Source organism: Tribolium castaneum, chromosome 6 (genome assembly GCF_031307605.1).
Source record: "Tribolium castaneum strain GA2 chromosome 6, icTriCast1.1, whole genome shotgun sequence".
Classification (NCBI taxonomy): domain Eukaryota; kingdom Metazoa; phylum Arthropoda; class Insecta; order Coleoptera; family Tenebrionidae; genus Tribolium; species Tribolium castaneum.
Window position 1 is genome coordinate 1 of NC_087399.1, and position 8870 is coordinate 8870.

Here is an 8870-nt window from a genome sequence, read left to right on the forward strand (position 1 = left end):
CTGACCTGACCTGACCTGACCTGACCTGACCTGACCTGACCTGACCTGACCTGACCTGACCTGACCTGACCTGACCTGACCTGACCTGACCTGACCTGACCTGACCTGACCTGACCTGACCTGACCTGACCTGACCTGACCTGACCTGACCTGACCTGACCTGACCTGACCTGACCTGACCTGACCTGACCTGACCTGACCTGACCTGACCTGACCTGACCTGACCTGACCTGACCTGACCTGACCTGACCTGACCTGACCTGACCTGACCTGACCTGACCTGACCTGACCTGACCTGACCTGACCTGACCTGACCTGACCTGACCTGACCTGACCTGACCTGACCTGACCTGACCTGACCTGACCTGACCTGACCTGACCTGACCTGACCTGACCTGACCTGACCTGACCTGACCTGACCTGACCTGACCTGACCTGACCTGACCTGACCTGACCTGACCTGACCTGACCTGACCTGACCTGACCTGACCTGACCTGACCTGACCTGACCTGACCTGACCTGACCTGACCTGACCTGACCTGACCTGACCTGACCTGACCTGACCTGACCTGACCTGACCTGACCTGACCTGACCTGACCTGACCTGACCTGACCTGACCTGACCTGACCTGACCTGACCTGACCTGACCTGACCTGACCTGACCTGACCTGACCTGACCTGACCTGACCTGACCTGACCTGACCTGACCTGACCTGACCTGACCTGACCTGACCTGACCTGACCTGACCTGACCTGACCTGACCTGACCTGACCTGACCTGACCTGACCTGACCTGACCTGACCTGACCTGACCTGACCTGACCTGACCTGACCTGACCTGACCTGACCTGACCTGACCTGACCTGACCTGACCTGACCTGACCTGACCTGACCTGACCTGACCTGACCTGACCTGACCTGACCTGACCTGACCTGACCTGACCTGACCTGACCTGACCTGACCTGACCTGACCTGACCTGACCTGACCTGACCTGACCTGACCTGACCTGACCTGACCTGACCTGACCTGACCTGACCTGACCTGACCTGACCTGACCTGACCTGACCTGACCTGACCTGACCTGACCTGACCTGACCTGACCTGACCTGACCTGACCTGACCTGACCTGACCTGACCTGACCTGACCTGACCTGACCTGACCTGACCTGACCTGACCTGACCTGACCTGACCTGACCTGACCTGACCTGACCTGACCTGACCTGACCTGACCTGACCTGACCTGACCTGACCTGACCTGACCTGACCTGACCTGACCTGACCTGACCTGACCTGACCTGACCTGACCTGACCTGACCTGACCTGACCTGACCTGACCTGACCTGACCTGACCTGACCTGACCTGACCTGACCTGACCTGACCTGACCTGACCTGACCTGACCTGACCTGACCTGACCTGACCTGACCTGACCTGACCTGACCTGACCTGACCTGACCTGACCTGACCTGACCTGACCTGACCTGACCTGACCTGACCTGACCTGACCTGACCTGACCTGACCTGACCTGACCTGACCTGACCTGACCTGACCTGACCTGACCTGACCTGACCTGACCTGACCTGACCTGACCTGACCTGACCTGACCTGACCTGACCTGACCTGACCTGACCTGACCTGACCTGACCTGACCTGACCTGACCTGACCTGACCTGACCTGACCTGACCTGACCTGACCTGACCTGACCTGACCTGACCTGACCTGACCTGACCTGACCTGACCTGACCTGACCTGACCTGACCTGACCTGACCTGACCTGACCTGACCTGACCTGACCTGACCTGACCTGACCTGACCTGACCTGACCTGACCTGACCTGACCTGACCTGACCTGACCTGACCTGACCTGACCTGACCTGACCTGACCTGACCTGACCTGACCTGACCTGACCTGACCTGACCTGACCTGACCTGACCTGACCTGACCTGACCTGACCTGACCTGACCTGACCTGACCTGACCTGACCTGACCTGACCTGACCTGACCTGACCTGACCTGACCTGACCTGACCTGACCTGACCTGACCTGACCTGACCTGACCTGACCTGACCTGACCTGACCTGACCTGACCTGACCTGACCTGACCTGACCTGACCTGACCTGACCTGACCTGACCTGACCTGACCTGACCTGACCTGACCTGACCTGACCTGACCTGACCTGACCTGACCTGACCTGACCTGACCTGACCTGACCTGACCTGACCTGACCTGACCTGACCTGACCTGACCTGACCTGACCTGACCTGACCTGACCTGACCTGACCTGACCTGACCTGACCTGACCTGACCTGACCTGACCTGACCTGACCTGACCTGACCTGACCTGACCTGACCTGACCTGACCTGACCTGACCTGACCTGACCTGACCTGACCTGACCTGACCTGACCTGACCTGACCTGACCTGACCTGACCTGACCTGACCTGACCTGACCTGACCTGACCTGACCTGACCTGACCTGACCTGACCTGACCTGACCTGACCTGACCTGACCTGACCTGACCTGACCTGACCTGACCTGACCTGACCTGACCTGACCTGACCTGACCTGACCTGACCTGACCTGACCTGACCTGACCTGACCTGACCTGACCTGACCTGACCTGACCTGACCTGACCTGACCTGACCTGACCTGACCTGACCTGACCTGACCTGACCTGACCTGACCTGACCTGACCTGACCTGACCTGACCTGACCTGACCTGACCTGACCTGACCTGACCTGACCTGACCTGACCTGACCTGACCTGACCTGACCTGACCTGACCTGACCTGACCTGACCTGACCTGACCTGACCTGACCTGACCTGACCTGACCTGACCTGACCTGACCTGACCTGACCTGACCTGACCTGACCTGACCTGACCTGACCTGACCTGACCTGACCTGACCTGACCTGACCTGACCTGACCTGACCTGACCTGACCTGACCTGACCTGACCTGACCTGACCTGACCTGACCTGACCTGACCTGACCTGACCTGACCTGACCTGACCTGACCTGACCTGACCTGACCTGACCTGACCTGACCTGACCTGACCTGACCTGACCTGACCTGACCTGACCTGACCTGACCTGACCTGACCTGACCTGACCTGACCTGACCTGACCTGACCTGACCTGACCTGACCTGACCTGACCTGACCTGACCTGACCTGACCTGACCTGACCTGACCTGACCTGACCTGACCTGACCTGACCTGACCTGACCTGACCTGACCTGACCTGACCTGACCTGACCTGACCTGACCTGACCTGACCTGACCTGACCTGACCTGACCTGACCTGACCTGACCTGACCTGACCTGACCTGACCTGACCTGACCTGACCTGACCTGACCTGACCTGACCTGACCTGACCTGACCTGACCTGACCTGACCTGACCTGACCTGACCTGACCTGACCTGACCTGACCTGACCTGACCTGACCTGACCTGACCTGACCTGACCTGACCTGACCTGACCTGACCTGACCTGACCTGACCTGACCTGACCTGACCTGACCTGACCTGACCTGACCTGACCTGACCTGACCTGACCTGACCTGACCTGACCTGACCTGACCTGACCTGACCTGACCTGACCTGACCTGACCTGACCTGACCTGACCTGACCTGACCTGACCTGACCTGACCTGACCTGACCTGACCTGACCTGACCTGACCTGACCTGACCTGACCTGACCTGACCTGACCTGACCTGACCTGACCTGACCTGACCTGACCTGACCTGACCTGACCTGACCTGACCTGACCTGACCTGACCTGACCTGACCTGACCTGACCTGACCTGACCTGACCTGACCTGACCTGACCTGACCTGACCTGACCTGACCTGACCTGACCTGACCTGACCTGACCTGACCTGACCTGACCTGACCTGACCTGACCTGACCTGACCTGACCTGACCTGACCTGACCTGACCTGACCTGACCTGACCTGACCTGACCTGACCTGACCTGACCTGACCTGACCTGACCTGACCTGACCTGACCTGACCTGACCTGACCTGACCTGACCTGACCTGACCTGACCTGACCTGACCTGACCTGACCTGACCTGACCTGACCTGACCTGACCTGACCTGACCTGACCTGACCTGACCTGACCTGACCTGACCTGACCTGACCTGACCTGACCTGACCTGACCTGACCTGACCTGACCTGACCTGACCTGACCTGACCTGACCTGACCTGACCTGACCTGACCTGACCTGACCTGACCTGACCTGACCTGACCTGACCTGACCTGACCTGACCTGACCTGACCTGACCTGACCTGACCTGACCTGACCTGACCTGACCTGACCTGACCTGACCTGACCTGACCTGACCTGACCTGACCTGACCTGACCTGACCTGACCTGACCTGACCTGACCTGACCTGACCTGACCTGACCTGACCTGACCTGACCTGACCTGACCTGACCTGACCTGACCTGACCTGACCTGACCTGACCTGACCTGACCTGACCTGACCTGACCTGACCTGACCTGACCTGACCTGACCTGACCTGACCTGACCTGACCTGACCTGACCTGACCTGACCTGACCTGACCTGACCTGACCTGACCTGACCTGACCTGACCTGACCTGACCTGACCTGACCTGACCTGACCTGACCTGACCTGACCTGACCTGACCTGACCTGACCTGACCTGACCTGACCTGACCTGACCTGACCTGACCTGACCTGACCTGACCTGACCTGACCTGACCTGACCTGACCTGACCTGACCTGACCTGACCTGACCTGACCTGACCTGACCTGACCTGACCTGACCTGACCTGACCTGACCTGACCTGACCTGACCTGACCTGACCTGACCTGACCTGACCTGACCTGACCTGACCTGACCTGACCTGACCTGACCTGACCTGACCTGACCTGACCTGACCTGACCTGACCTGACCTGACCTGACCTGACCTGACCTGACCTGACCTGACCTGACCTGACCTGACCTGACCTGACCTGACCTGACCTGACCTGACCTGACCTGACCTGACCTGACCTGACCTGACCTGACCTGACCTGACCTGACCTGACCTGACCTGACCTGACCTGACCTGACCTGACCTGACCTGACCTGACCTGACCTGACCTGACCTGACCTGACCTGACCTGACCTGACCTGACCTGACCTGACCTGACCTGACCTGACCTGACCTGACCTGACCTGACCTGACCTGACCTGACCTGACCTGACCTGACCTGACCTGACCTGACCTGACCTGACCTGACCTGACCTGACCTGACCTGACCTGACCTGACCTGACCTGACCTGACCTGACCTGACCTGACCTGACCTGACCTGACCTGACCTGACCTGACCTGACCTGACCTGACCTGACCTGACCTGACCTGACCTGACCTGACCTGACCTGACCTGACCTGACCTGACCTGACCTGACCTGACCTGACCTGACCTGACCTGACCTGACCTGACCTGACCTGACCTGACCTGACCTGACCTGACCTGACCTGACCTGACCTGACCTGACCTGACCTGACCTGACCTGACCTGACCTGACCTGACCTGACCTGACCTGACCTGACCTGACCTGACCTGACCTGACCTGACCTGACCTGACCTGACCTGACCTGACCTGACCTGACCTGACCTGACCTGACCTGACCTGACCTGACCTGACCTGACCTGACCTGACCTGACCTGACCTGACCTGACCTGACCTGACCTGACCTGACCTGACCTGACCTGACCTGACCTGACCTGACCTGACCTGACCTGACCTGACCTGACCTGACCTGACCTGACCTGACCTGACCTGACCTGACCTGACCTGACCTGACCTGACCTGACCTGACCTGACCTGACCTGACCTGACCTGACCTGACCTGACCTGACCTGACCTGACCTGACCTGACCTGACCTGACCTGACCTGACCTGACCTGACCTGACCTGACCTGACCTGACCTGACCTGACCTGACCTGACCTGACCTGACCTGACCTGACCTGACCTGACCTGACCTGACCTGACCTGACCTGACCTGACCTGACCTGACCTGACCTGACCTGACCTGACCTGACCTGACCTGACCTGACCTGACCTGACCTGACCTGACCTGACCTGACCTGACCTGACCTGACCTGACCTGACCTGACCTGACCTGACCTGACCTGACCTGACCTGACCTGACCTGACCTGACCTGACCTGACCTGACCTGACCTGACCTGACCTGACCTGACCTGACCTGACCTGACCTGACCTGACCTGACCTGACCTGACCTGACCTGACCTGACCTGACCTGACCTGACCTGACCTGACCTGACCTGACCTGACCTGACCTGACCTGACCTGACCTGACCTGACCTGACCTGACCTGACCTGACCTGACCTGACCTGACCTGACCTTTTTTTTTTTTTTTTTTTTTTTTTTTTTTTTCTCCGGAGGAGAGGAAAATACGTTACGTACACCCCGGTTTCTATTGTGAGACCGGGGTAGTGTGGGGCTCTCCGACTAGGTGGACGTGTCGGCCTACCCACTAAAAACCTCTCCTCCTGTTCCTCCGCAGATGTTCGGAATCGCTTTCGCATTACTTCGAACAAATGCTGCTTTCTTTCTGCACCCTCATGCTTCTCTGGTGAGGGGGGAGGGAAGGTCCCCCTCTATGTGTGGTTTCGCTGTATCCGTCCTGGCTTCTGGCACTTTACCTACCTCCTCGATCTCCATCTGTGACATGTGTTTTTCTTCCGTTTGGGGTGGATGTCCGTTCTTTGCTGTACTGATGCTACGGATAAGTTTCCTAACTTCTTTTCTGCGAACGGGGCATTTATTTGATCCCGTCCTGTGGCCCTCCTCGTTGCATTGTAAGCAATATTCATTGCCCCGGCAGTCTGAGATTTTATGCCCCGGCTTGCCGCATTTCCTGCACAGGTTCTTTCTTTCCGGTCCGCTACACTTTGTGGAGATGTGTCCCTGTCCCCAGCACTTATAGCATCTTACGAGCTCGACCTTCTCGGTAGTGGTGCATAGACACAATCCTATTCTGATTTGCCTTTGGGTTAAAAGGCTTTCTCCTAGGTCCTTTTTGACCTGTATCGTCGCGACCTGCATTTCCGCTGGTCCCTTCCTTAGTGCTTTAACAACTATTTCTTGGGGCTGTACCTCCATTTTCTTTCCGACAGCTTCCGAGATTTGTTCCGCTGTGATATCGGCTTCGATGTTTCCGATATGTAGCTCCATTCCCTCTCCCCTAGGTCTGCTGATTGTCACCGATATGGCGTTGTCCTCTTCCACTATTGTCTTCCTGGCGTTTGCCAATGCTTCCTCGTTATTCTCGGTAACGATCAGAAGGTCGCCCTTATTGGTCTTGAGTGCCTTATATATTTTAAGATTCTCCGAGTTACCCAATGTCTTTTTGACTTTCTTGAGAAGGTCAATATACTCGCACCCAGGCTTCCGTACTATGAGTGCCCCAGTTTGTTTTTCCACACCTCTTCTCTTTGTTTGTTTTGGATTTGGATTTGCCGTGGGTATCCCGTTTACGGTGAAATTTTGGGGAACATGTATAGCCAGTTCTCTCCCCTTGTTCCTAAAAGCGATTTCCGCCAGTTTTCTTAGCTGATCGAGGGATGCCCTCGGAGGGATTGGGATGGCAACTTTTACCCTACCTTCGACCTGCATTGCATCAGCAATGTCCCTCAGTTTCTTTAAGATTTCTGCATTTAATGCTTTATCTTCCCAGTTTGTCATCGACTTCTCGATCCGAATCTTCCATACGTATTTTGTGTTTACCTTTGACTTGAACTTCGTTGTCTGTACAATGTAAGAGATGTCGTCTTGTTCTTCCTCTTCCTCGACCAATTCTGGGTATCTCTCTTTGAACAGCCTCCCCATAGCTGTGGTGTCTAAACCCCCATCCTCTTCGTTGAGGAAAATTCCCAGGTCCCAGTCTCTAGATGCGGCAAGCGGTGATCCCTTGATTACCTTCGTAGCTTGATAGACGTCTTGCGGCCATTCTAGGTTTAGTACTCTCTCAACCTCCGCATATGTGCCGGGACGGTCCATCTGTGTCAGGATTTCCCTCCTGATGGATTCTTTGTCGTCATCGGTGCTTTGGGCGGTGGCGTCTACCCCTTGTTTCTGCTCCCTTTCCCTTTCAAGATCTTGGAGCGTCCGTTTGAGGATCTCAATTTCCTTTGCCTGCTTAGCTGCTTGCTGTTTAACCGCCTCCAGCTCCGCCCTGAGAGTCTTGGTATCCTCAGCCTCCTGTGGCGGGTCCGTCTGCGCATCCGCATCGTAGGTGATCCTTTCTACAGGCTCCCATCTCACTTCCTCCAACCAGGCCTTTATGGACTCATTTGCGAAAACTTTAGTGTTCCTATTGATGCTCTCCACCATATGTACGATCTCTTTCTTGGGCTGGTACGATGCTTTGATGGTGTTATTCAGCTTCTCCGCTATTTTGACGATATTTCCTATTGCCTCAATCGCCGAGAAGGCTACTGCACTTTCCTTTTTATTGTAAGCAGTCTTTGGACTTGGCGATGAGTCGACGTACTTCCTCTTTTTTGTACTGCCCTCCGATAGGGAACTACACCTCTGTAGTCTGCTAATGAGATTTAATCTGCTGTGTAGAGGACCTGTTTTCGGTGTATCCACCATACTACCAGAAGCTCTTCCAGCCCCCTCCGCTTGGTCTTTCTCTTTCTCTCCAGTAGCAAGAAGCATCTCGGCCTGGTTGCCCACCGAAGATGCCCCACGGTTGCTTGCTGACGGTCGGGAGAGGCCCGCTTTACCACCTCCGGCGACCGGCACTGGGGAACTTCCCCCCTGTGCAGTAAACTTATTTCCTTTTTCGTCCTCCAT